Genomic DNA, 9,377 nt, shown 5'->3' with positions numbered 1-9,377 from the left:
GTAATGTGCTCCTTGTAAAATCAGGAGGCATCCCCTATAGACGGCCATTTTATGCCTATTCCTTTTCTCTGGCTTCTTACATGCACCATTTTTCAGGGGGTATCCCCAGAAGGGTATGTGGTCTAGACAGAATGAGGAGGGGCAAAATTCATCGTACCTGCTGAGGTTAATATCTCTCCAGTTCACCAGCCCTATAGGGTAAAACGTAGCTTTGCGTCTTAGTTGGCTCCCCCTATGATGAGTCTAAAGGTCTCCATACACGGGCCGATTGTAGCTGCCAATATCGGTCCCTTAGACGATTCGGCATCTTATCGGCCCATGTAGGGGCATTAACGACAGGCCTGCCTGACCAACAACTGGCCTGAAATTGGCCAGATATCGATTGGGCAGGTTAAAAAATGTAGTTGGATCGGGGACTCCATCGGCTTGTTGATGCAGTTCCCAAACAACGGGTGCCTATACGCCCCAGGGCTAAGATAAGCAGAGATAAGCAGGGAAGGGGAGAATCTCTCAGAATATATACATAAATGCTTTTTTGTCTCACATTTTGGGTTGCCACCTCTTGCCAACATTTTTACCAGCCAGGGTGGGCGGGCGGGTCCATAGGGGGGTGGGTCCATGATATGAAGGTGGGGTTATGACATAATTGGGGCAGCAAGGTTTTAAAAGGGAGCTGGGAGAAGGGAAAGAAGAGGGGGGGATCAGAGGTGGGCTTGGGTTGAAGGCAAGAAATTTACCAGAAACTATATTGTACTAACTAACTTGTAATACTGGCCCCGGCCCTGGCTGGTACTTGGAGTGGTGGAGGAGAAGAGGCAAGTAGAGAGAAGGAAGAACAGATGGAAAAGGGGGAGAAGAAAAGAACAAAAGTGAACAAAAAACAGAAAATATGAACTGTGGGATATAAGGCAAGAGCAGAAGAGAAATAAAGTGTTGATGGGGAAGAGATAGGGGCAATAGAAGATGAAAGAGCAGAGCAGGAAAAGTCGTGGATGAAGTGAAGAACAGAGGACAACTGAAGAAGAAAAAAAGGGGAGTAAAAGGGGAAAGAGCAGAAGGTAAAACTAAAGTGGGAGAGAAGTGTGGGCAGAAGGGAAAGGAAAGTAGATAAACCTGAGTGGAGAGATAGTTACATACAGGAAAAAACAAATTGCAAAAGAAAAGTGGATAAAAAAGTCAGGTGACAGACAAAAAAACATGGAGGTGATAGGAAGAGAAGGTAGAAAATGCAGGAAAACCTTTCTGGCTTTGAAACTTCAATGCATGATTTTGGAAGCCTTTCATAGGGCTCAATGGCACTCTGCAGCTCCAACCCGGCCCAAGGAAAGTCTCCCATAGGGCTCAATGGCACTCTGCAGCTCCAACCCGGCCCAAGGAAAGTCTCCCATAGGGCTCAATGGCACTCTGCAGCTCCAACCCGGCCCAAGGAAAGTCTCCCATAGGGCTCAATGGCACTCTGCAGCTCCAACCCGGCCCAAGGAAAGTCTCCCATAGGGCTCAATGGCACTCTGCAGCTCCAACCTGGCCCAAGGAAAGTCTCCCATAGGGCTCAATGGCACTCTGCAGCTCCAACCTGGCCCAAGGAAAGTCTCCCATAGGGCTCAATGGCACTCTGCAGCTCCAACCCGGCCCAAGGAAAGTCTCCCAAAGGGCTCAATGGCACTCTGCAGCTCCAACCCGGCCCAAGGAAAGTCTCCCATAGGGCTCAATGGCACTCTGCAGCTCCAACCCGACCCAAGGAAAGTCTCCCATAGGGCTCAATGGCACTCTGCAGCTCCAACCCGGCCCAAGGAAAGTCTCCCATAGGGCTCAATGGCACTCTGCAGCTCCAACCCGGCCCAAGGAAAGCCTCCCATAGGGCTCAATGGCACTCTGCAGCTCCAACCCGGCCCAAGGAAAGTCTCCCATAGGGCTCAATGGCACTCTGCAGCTCCAACCTGGCCCAAGGAAAGTCTCCCATAGGGCTCAATGGCACTCTGCAGCTCCAACCCGACCCAAGGAAAGTCTCCCATAGGGCTCAATGGCACTCTGCAGCTCCAACCCGGCCCAAGGAAAGTCTCCCATAGGGCTCAATGGCACTCTGCAGCTCCAACCCGGCCCAAGGAAAGTCTCCCATATGGCTCAATGGCACTCTGCAGCTCCAACCCGACCCAAGGAAAGTCTCCCATAGGGCTCAATGGCACTCTGCAGCTCCAACCCGGCCCAAGGAAAATCTCCCATAGGGCTCAATGGCACTCTGCAGCTGCAACCCGGCCCAAGGAAAGCCTCCCATAGGGCTCAATGGCACTCTGCAGCTCCAACCAGGCACAAGGAAAGTCTCCCATAGGGCTCAATGGCACTCTGCAGCTCCAACCTGGCCCAAGGAAAGTCTCCCATAGGACTCAATGGCACTCTGCAGCTCCAACCCGGCCCAAGGAAAGTCTCCCATAGGGCTCAATGGCACTCTGCAGCTCCAACCCGGCCCAAGGAAAGTCTCCCATAGGGCTCAATGGCACTCTGCAGCTCCAACCCGGCCCAAGGAAAGCCTCCCATAGGGCTCAATGGCACTCTGCAGCTCCAACCCGGCCCAAGGAAAGTCTCCCATAGGGCTCAATGGCACTCTGCAGCTCCAACCCGACCCAAGGAAAGTCTCCCATAGGGCTCAATGGCACTCTGCAGCTCCAACCCGGCCCAAGGAAAATCTCCCATAGGGCTCAATGGCACTCTGCAGCTCCAACCCGGCCCAAGGAAAGCCTCCCATAGGGCTCAATGGCACTCTGCAGCTCCAACCAGGCCCAAGGAAAGTCTCCCATAGGGCTCAATGGCACTCTGCAGCTCCAACCTGGCCCAAGGAAAGTCTCCCATAGGACTCAATGGCACTCTGCAGCTCCAACCCGGCCCAAGGAAAGTCTCCCATAGGGCTCAATGGCACTCTGCAGCTCCAACCCGGCCCAAGGAAAGTCTCCCATAGGGCTCAATGGCACTCTGCAGCTCCAACCCGGCCCAAGGAAAGTCTCCCATAGGACTCAATGGCACTCTGCAGCTCCAACCCGGCCCAAGGAAAGTCTCCCATAGGGCTCAATGGCACTCTGCAGCTCCAACCCGGCCCAAGGAAAGTCTCCCATAGGGCTCAATGGCACTCTGCAGCTCCAACCCGGCCCAAGGAAAGTCTCCCATAGGGCTCAATGGCACTCTGCAGCTCCAACCCGGCCCAAGGAAAGTCACAATATCAAAGCTTGAATGAATCTGAAATGGTCGTAGTTTTTTAGAAAAATACGACTTTTTTTGTGCAAATTAATGCAAAGAAACACGTAATTTTAATGATATTATCTTGGTCATTACGAAAAGTTCAAAAAATTTGAAAAAAGACAATTTTTTCTGAAAAACAAAAAATCGTGATTTAATGAATAGGCTCCTAATTGTTTCAATTCAGTAGCCAAAAGACCCCTGTCTTAGTATACATGTCACTTCCCCCAACCCCAGCCATTTCCCATTAGCTTCACTATGCTCAACGGAGTCCCAGCGGGTCCCGGCTGAAGGCGTCTATTAATATGTGCATAAAATGGATCATCTTGCTAAAAGTTTACTGTGTTGAGAAAATTAGAAACGTCATACTGCTGCCCCCCCCCCACCCCCGGCGGCTCTCAGCCAACTCGGTGGGCTACTTGATTAGACTGCTTTGTTATTCACCAGCGGCTCGTACCCCCGGGTCTCATGCCATTAGAAAGCTGCTTCATCTAACTTGCAGCACTGTCAGCCATTAACGACGAGCAACTTATTATGTATTTGCAGTACGGAGACGCCGAGGCTATGAATGCCAAAAGTACATTATCTAGGGAAATAAAGCTGTGATATATGGGCTTAATATTCCCCATTACACTGGCATTACATGGAATCATATAACAGAAATGAATCAATGTTTTGGAAACGCCGCTTGCTCTCTATGCTTTTCAGCTTCAGTAACAAGTAAATGTGATTGGGGAAAGCACCTCATTGCTTTATACCCCCCCAAGTCCTTTTTCCCTTGTCCCCCTGTAGTGACTACTTTCTATCACCCTTTGCATCTTCTTCTTCCAATGCTCTACTCTTATGGTCTCCCCTTTTCTCCTGCTCTACCTCCAATATCACTCCCCACATTCCCTAAATCTCTCAATCATTTCCAGGTTCTTTGTTGCCCTCTTCAGTCACCTTACTTTTTGTCTGCTTTCCCCTTGCTCCTTGTCTTCTCCTGTACCATTCTCCCCCACATCTTATTCTGCATTCCATTCCCTTCTCCCCATGTTTCTGTCCATCTCTAGCTTCCCACCTTTTTTCTTCTCCCCTTTTCTCCCACACATTCTTTTTCTGCGTCTATTCTCTTTGTCCACTACTTTTTCTGTTTTCTACTTCTCCCTCCTTTCTTATGCTTTTTCCTTATCTTCTCTCTTTTTTCCTCCATCTTCTTTTTTTGTCTGTTCATGGTCCACTTCTTCTGTTCTTCTCTTTCCTTTCCCTTCTTTCTTCAATCCCCCAGGTTTGGACTGGAGCATAGGGGCCCACCATGGCTGCAACCTCAGGTCCCTCCTCCCAACATCCGCCCAGGCAGGGCGGGGAGGTGGGGTGGCCCAGACAGGGGCGGGGAGGTGGGGTGGCCCAGGCAGGGGCGGGGAGGTGGGGTGGCCCAGGCAGGGGGGAGGAGGTGGGGTGGCCTGGGCAGGGGAGTGGGCTTGGGTCGGCAGGGCTGAAGCTCATGAGGACTGGGCACACCATTTCTTTCCCCAGCGTCCTGCAGGCTGGTCCGACCCTGTATCCCCCTTCCCATTTTCCCTTCTCCTTGACCATTCTGAGAGACAAGAATATCCTATTCTTAGCAACTTTTCAACTGTCCTTCATTATTTATTTTTCATAGTTTGTTTAAAAAATGTTTTCTTCTTTCTCTTTTCAGCTTTAAAATGGGAGTCACTGACCCCGGAAGCCAAAAGCCTATTTCTCTGTGAGGCTACAATTTTATTTTTATTGTTCATTTCTATTACTTAGCTTCTGATTTAGACCTTCTCTTATTCATATTCTATTCTTTCATTCAACCCACTGGCTGGTTACTAGGATAAATAAGACCTTAGAAACCAGATAGCTGCTGAAATTGCAAACTGGGGACCTGCTGAACAAAATGTTAAATAACTGAAAAACAGGGCTATTATAACATTTCTATTCAGCTGCACTGCATTGTGAGCTGCCATGTAGAATATATTGACTATATTTTATATATTGTAAGTGGGGCCCTAAGCCCAGATCATGTGCTGGGAATCAGCAGAAAGAATATGGGGAGGAACCTTTACAGCCTAATTCTGTGTTGAGCTTAGTTACCCTTTAATACATCTAATCCATAGGTTGGGTGCCATTGCAGTCAAGTAATTGATAAATAACAATGGAATGATGGAAGGGTTGAACTTTATAGACAAGTATATTACTCTCTATGAAGTTGTCTGTTCATTCTGTACAAGAGGAGTATTTGATAGTGTCGGGATAAATGGGGAATAAAATCTCAGTTGGCAAAGAAAGGCAGAAAGCACAAAATAACATCTGTTTCAGCAACTTCCACCTCTATATGTGCCACGTGTGCGCCAGTGTCCACGTTTCTGCATAATTAGCCTTCACCAGGTTTTCTATCATTCTGGCAGATAAAATGTAACCATTGTGTAACAAGGCTACTAATGCACATCCGGCTATGGCTCCGCTAAGTGTCATTTCATTATATTATGACGGCTATTCTACCAAGGTTAAGGATCCCATTCATTTACATCGCTTTAAGGGTTTAAATAATAAATGAATCTGTGTTTGAAACTATGAATTCTTCACGCAACGAAGGTCACGTTTTCTATAAATACAGAGCCATCTGTGAGATTCAACTGGAAAGAAAAAGGGACAAAGGAAATGAAGGAAAAAGCGCTGTTGGTGTAAAATTCATCACTTTTTATGCTCTTTTCACATTCAATTAGGGTTTATTAGACATAGTGGGGGCCCTAATATCAGTGTACTGACTGCGGTGGGGGGACCATAATATCAGTGTACTGACTGCGGTGGGGGGGCCCTAATATCAGTGTACTGACTGCGGTGGGGGGGCCCTAATATCAGTGTACTGACTGCGGTGGGGGGACAATAATATCAGTGTACTGACTGCGGTGGGGGGACAATAATATCAGTGTACTGACTGCGGTGGGGGCCCTAATATCAGTGTACTGACTGCGGTGGGGGGGCCATAATATCAGTGTACTGACTGCGGTGGGGGGGCCCTAATATCAGTGTACTGACTGCGGTGGGGGGCCCTAATATCAGTGTACTGACTGCGGTGGGGGGGCCATAATATCAGTGTACTGACTGCGGTGGGGGGGCCCTAATATCAGTGTACTGACTGCGGTGGGGGGGCCCTAATATCAGTGTACTGACTGCGGTGGGGGGCCCTAATATCAGTGTACTGACTGCGGTGGGGGGGCCCTAATATCAGTGTACTGACTGCGGTGGGGGGCCCTAATATCAGTGTACTGACTGCGGTGGGGGGGCCCTAATATCAGTGTACTGACTGCGGTGGGGGGGCCCTAATATCAGTGTACTGACCATGGGCGTCCGCAGAAAATTTTCCAAGGGGGGGCAAGTAAGCTAGTATCATCCTGCAACAGACAAATATATATATATATATATATATAAATATATATATTTTTTTTGCAGGATGATACTAGGGGAGGCTAAAGATGGCCCATACACAGACTGACCTACAGCTAATGTGACACTTAGTGGATTCGCTGCTGGCGTAAAAAGTTAACCTCCCAACTACCTCTTGCCGTTCCCACTGACTCCCAGGGATACTGTACAAAAGTGCGGGGGGGGCTTTTTTGTTTTTACCCTAAAATGTTTAGTATGTTAAAGTATTTATACGCGCATTTCTGTGAGGGGATCTGCAAACATTTGTGTTTGTGATCAGGGCTAGTTCGCATTCAAATTCACTTTTATTTTTAATGGTTTTTCAGTTATTTAGCTTTTTGTTCAGCAGCTCTCCATTTGGTATTTCAGCAGCTATCTGGTTGCTAGGGTCTTATTTACCCTAGCAACCAGGTAGTGGTTTAAACAAGAGATGGGAATATGAATAGTTAAGGGGCCTACTTGGAAAAATAAGTAATACAAAATTATAATAATAATAAAATTGTAGCCTCACAGAGCAATATTTTTGGCCCCCATTTGAAATCTGTATAGAGGCAGAACAGAGGCCTGTGTATAGTACCTGGGTATAGTACCTGTGTATAGTGCCTGTGTATAGTACCTGGGTATAGTGCCTGGGTATAGTGCCTGTGTATAGTACCTGGGTATAGTACCTGTGTATAGTGCCTGTGTATAGTACCTGGGTATAGTACCTGTGTATAGTGCCTGTGTATAGTACCTGGGTATAGTACCTGTGTATAGTGCCTGTGTATAGTGCCTGTGTATAGTGCCTGGGTATAGTACCTGTTTATAGTGCCTGTGTATAGTACCTAGGTATAGTACCTGTTTATAGTGCCTGCGTATAGTGCCTGGGTATAGTGCCTGTGTATAGTACCTGGGTATAGTACCTGTTTATAGTGCCTGTGTATAGTACCTGGGTATAGTACCTGTGTATAGTGCCTGTGTATAGTACCTGTTTATAGTACCTGGGTATAGTGCCTGGGTATAGTACCTGTGTATAGTGCCTGGGTATAGTGCCTGGGTATAGTACCTGCGTATAGTACCTGCGTATAGTGCCTGCGTATAGTGCCTGCGTATAGTGCCTGGGTATAGTGCCTGGGTATAGTACCTGTGTATAGTGCCTGGGTATAGTGCCTGCGTATAGTGCCTGCGTATAGTGCCTGCGTATAGTGCCTGCGTATAGTGCCTGGGTATAGTGCCTGCGTATAGTGCCTGGGTATAGTACCTGGGTATAGTGCCTGGGTATAGTGCCTGGGTATAGTACCTGGGTATAGTGCCTGCGTATAGTGCCTGGGTATAGTACCTGGGTATAGTGCCTGGGTATAGTGCCTGGGTATAGTACCTGGGTATAGTACCTGGGTATAGTACCTGGGTATAGTACCTGGGTATAGTGCCTGTGTATAGTACCTGTGTATAGTACCTGTGTATAGTACCTGTGTATAGTACCTGTGTATAGTGCCTGTGTATAGTACCTGTGTATAGTGCCTGTGGGATGAAATCTGCAGCAAAAGTTGAGAGTTGGTTCTCAGGTAAAGTTACAGCTGCAGATTCATCTTTTCAGTCTTCATTTGTTTCCAGTTTGCAAAATCTCCCGATCCCTGTGTGCATCTGTGCTCTGATTGGTCAATTTTACTGTCTGTCAAGGAAGCTGTGCTCTGATTGGAGAATCCACAAGAAGAAAGATCCAATCGGAGCACAGCAAAAACGGGCTTGAGGAGACAGTGCAGAAAGTAAGGTTTTTTTTGCTACTTTTCCAGGGGGGGGCAAGTGCCCCCTCTTGCCCCCTTCTGTGGACGCCCATGGTACTGACTGCGGTGGGGGCCCTAATATCAGTGTACTGACTGCGGTGGGGGGGCCATAATATCAGTGTACTGACTGCGGTGGGGGGACCATAATATCAGTGTACTGACTGCGGTGGGTCTGCTGTTGCTGGAATTAATATAAATGAAGATGGTAGGAATAGGGTAAGATGGTAGGAATAGGGCAAGATGGTAGCAATAGGGCAAGATGGTAGGAAAAGGGCAAGATGGTAGGAAAAGGGCAAGATGGTAGGAATAGGGCAAGATGGTAGGAAAAGGGCAAGATGGTAGGAATAGGGCAAGATGGTGGGAATAGGGCAAGATGGTAGGAAAAGGGCAAGATGGTAGGAAAAGGGCAAGATGCTAGGCATAAGGCAAGATGGTAGGAATAGGGCAAGATGGTAGGAAAAGGGCAAGATGGTAGGAAAAGGGCAAGATGCTAGGAATAGGGCAAGATGGTGGGAATAGGGCAAGATGGTAGGAATAAGGCAAGATGGTAGGAATAGGGCAAGATGGTAGGAATAAGGCAAGATGGTAGGAATAGGGCAAGATGGTAGGAATAAGGCAAGATGGTAGGAATAGGGCAAGATGGTAGGAATAAGGCAAGATGGTAGGAAAAGGGCAAGATGGTAGGAAAAGGGCAAGATGGTAGGAATAAGGCAAGATGGTAGGAATAAGGCAAGATGGTAGGAATAGGGCAAGATGGTAGGAATAAGGCAAGATGGTAGGAATAAGGCAAGATGGTAGGAATAGGGCAAGATGGTAGGAATAAGGCAAGATGGTAGGAATAGGGCAAGATGGTAGGAATAAGGCAAGATGGTAGGAATAAGGCAAGATGGTAGGAATAGGGCAAGATGGTAGGAATAGGGCAAGATGGTAGGAATAGGGCAAGATGGTAGGAATAAGACA

Source organism: Xenopus tropicalis, chromosome 9 (assembly GCF_000004195.4).
Source record: "Xenopus tropicalis strain Nigerian chromosome 9, UCB_Xtro_10.0, whole genome shotgun sequence".
Classification (NCBI taxonomy): domain Eukaryota; kingdom Metazoa; phylum Chordata; class Amphibia; order Anura; family Pipidae; genus Xenopus; species Xenopus tropicalis.
Note: the sequence above shows the minus strand (reverse complement) of the source record.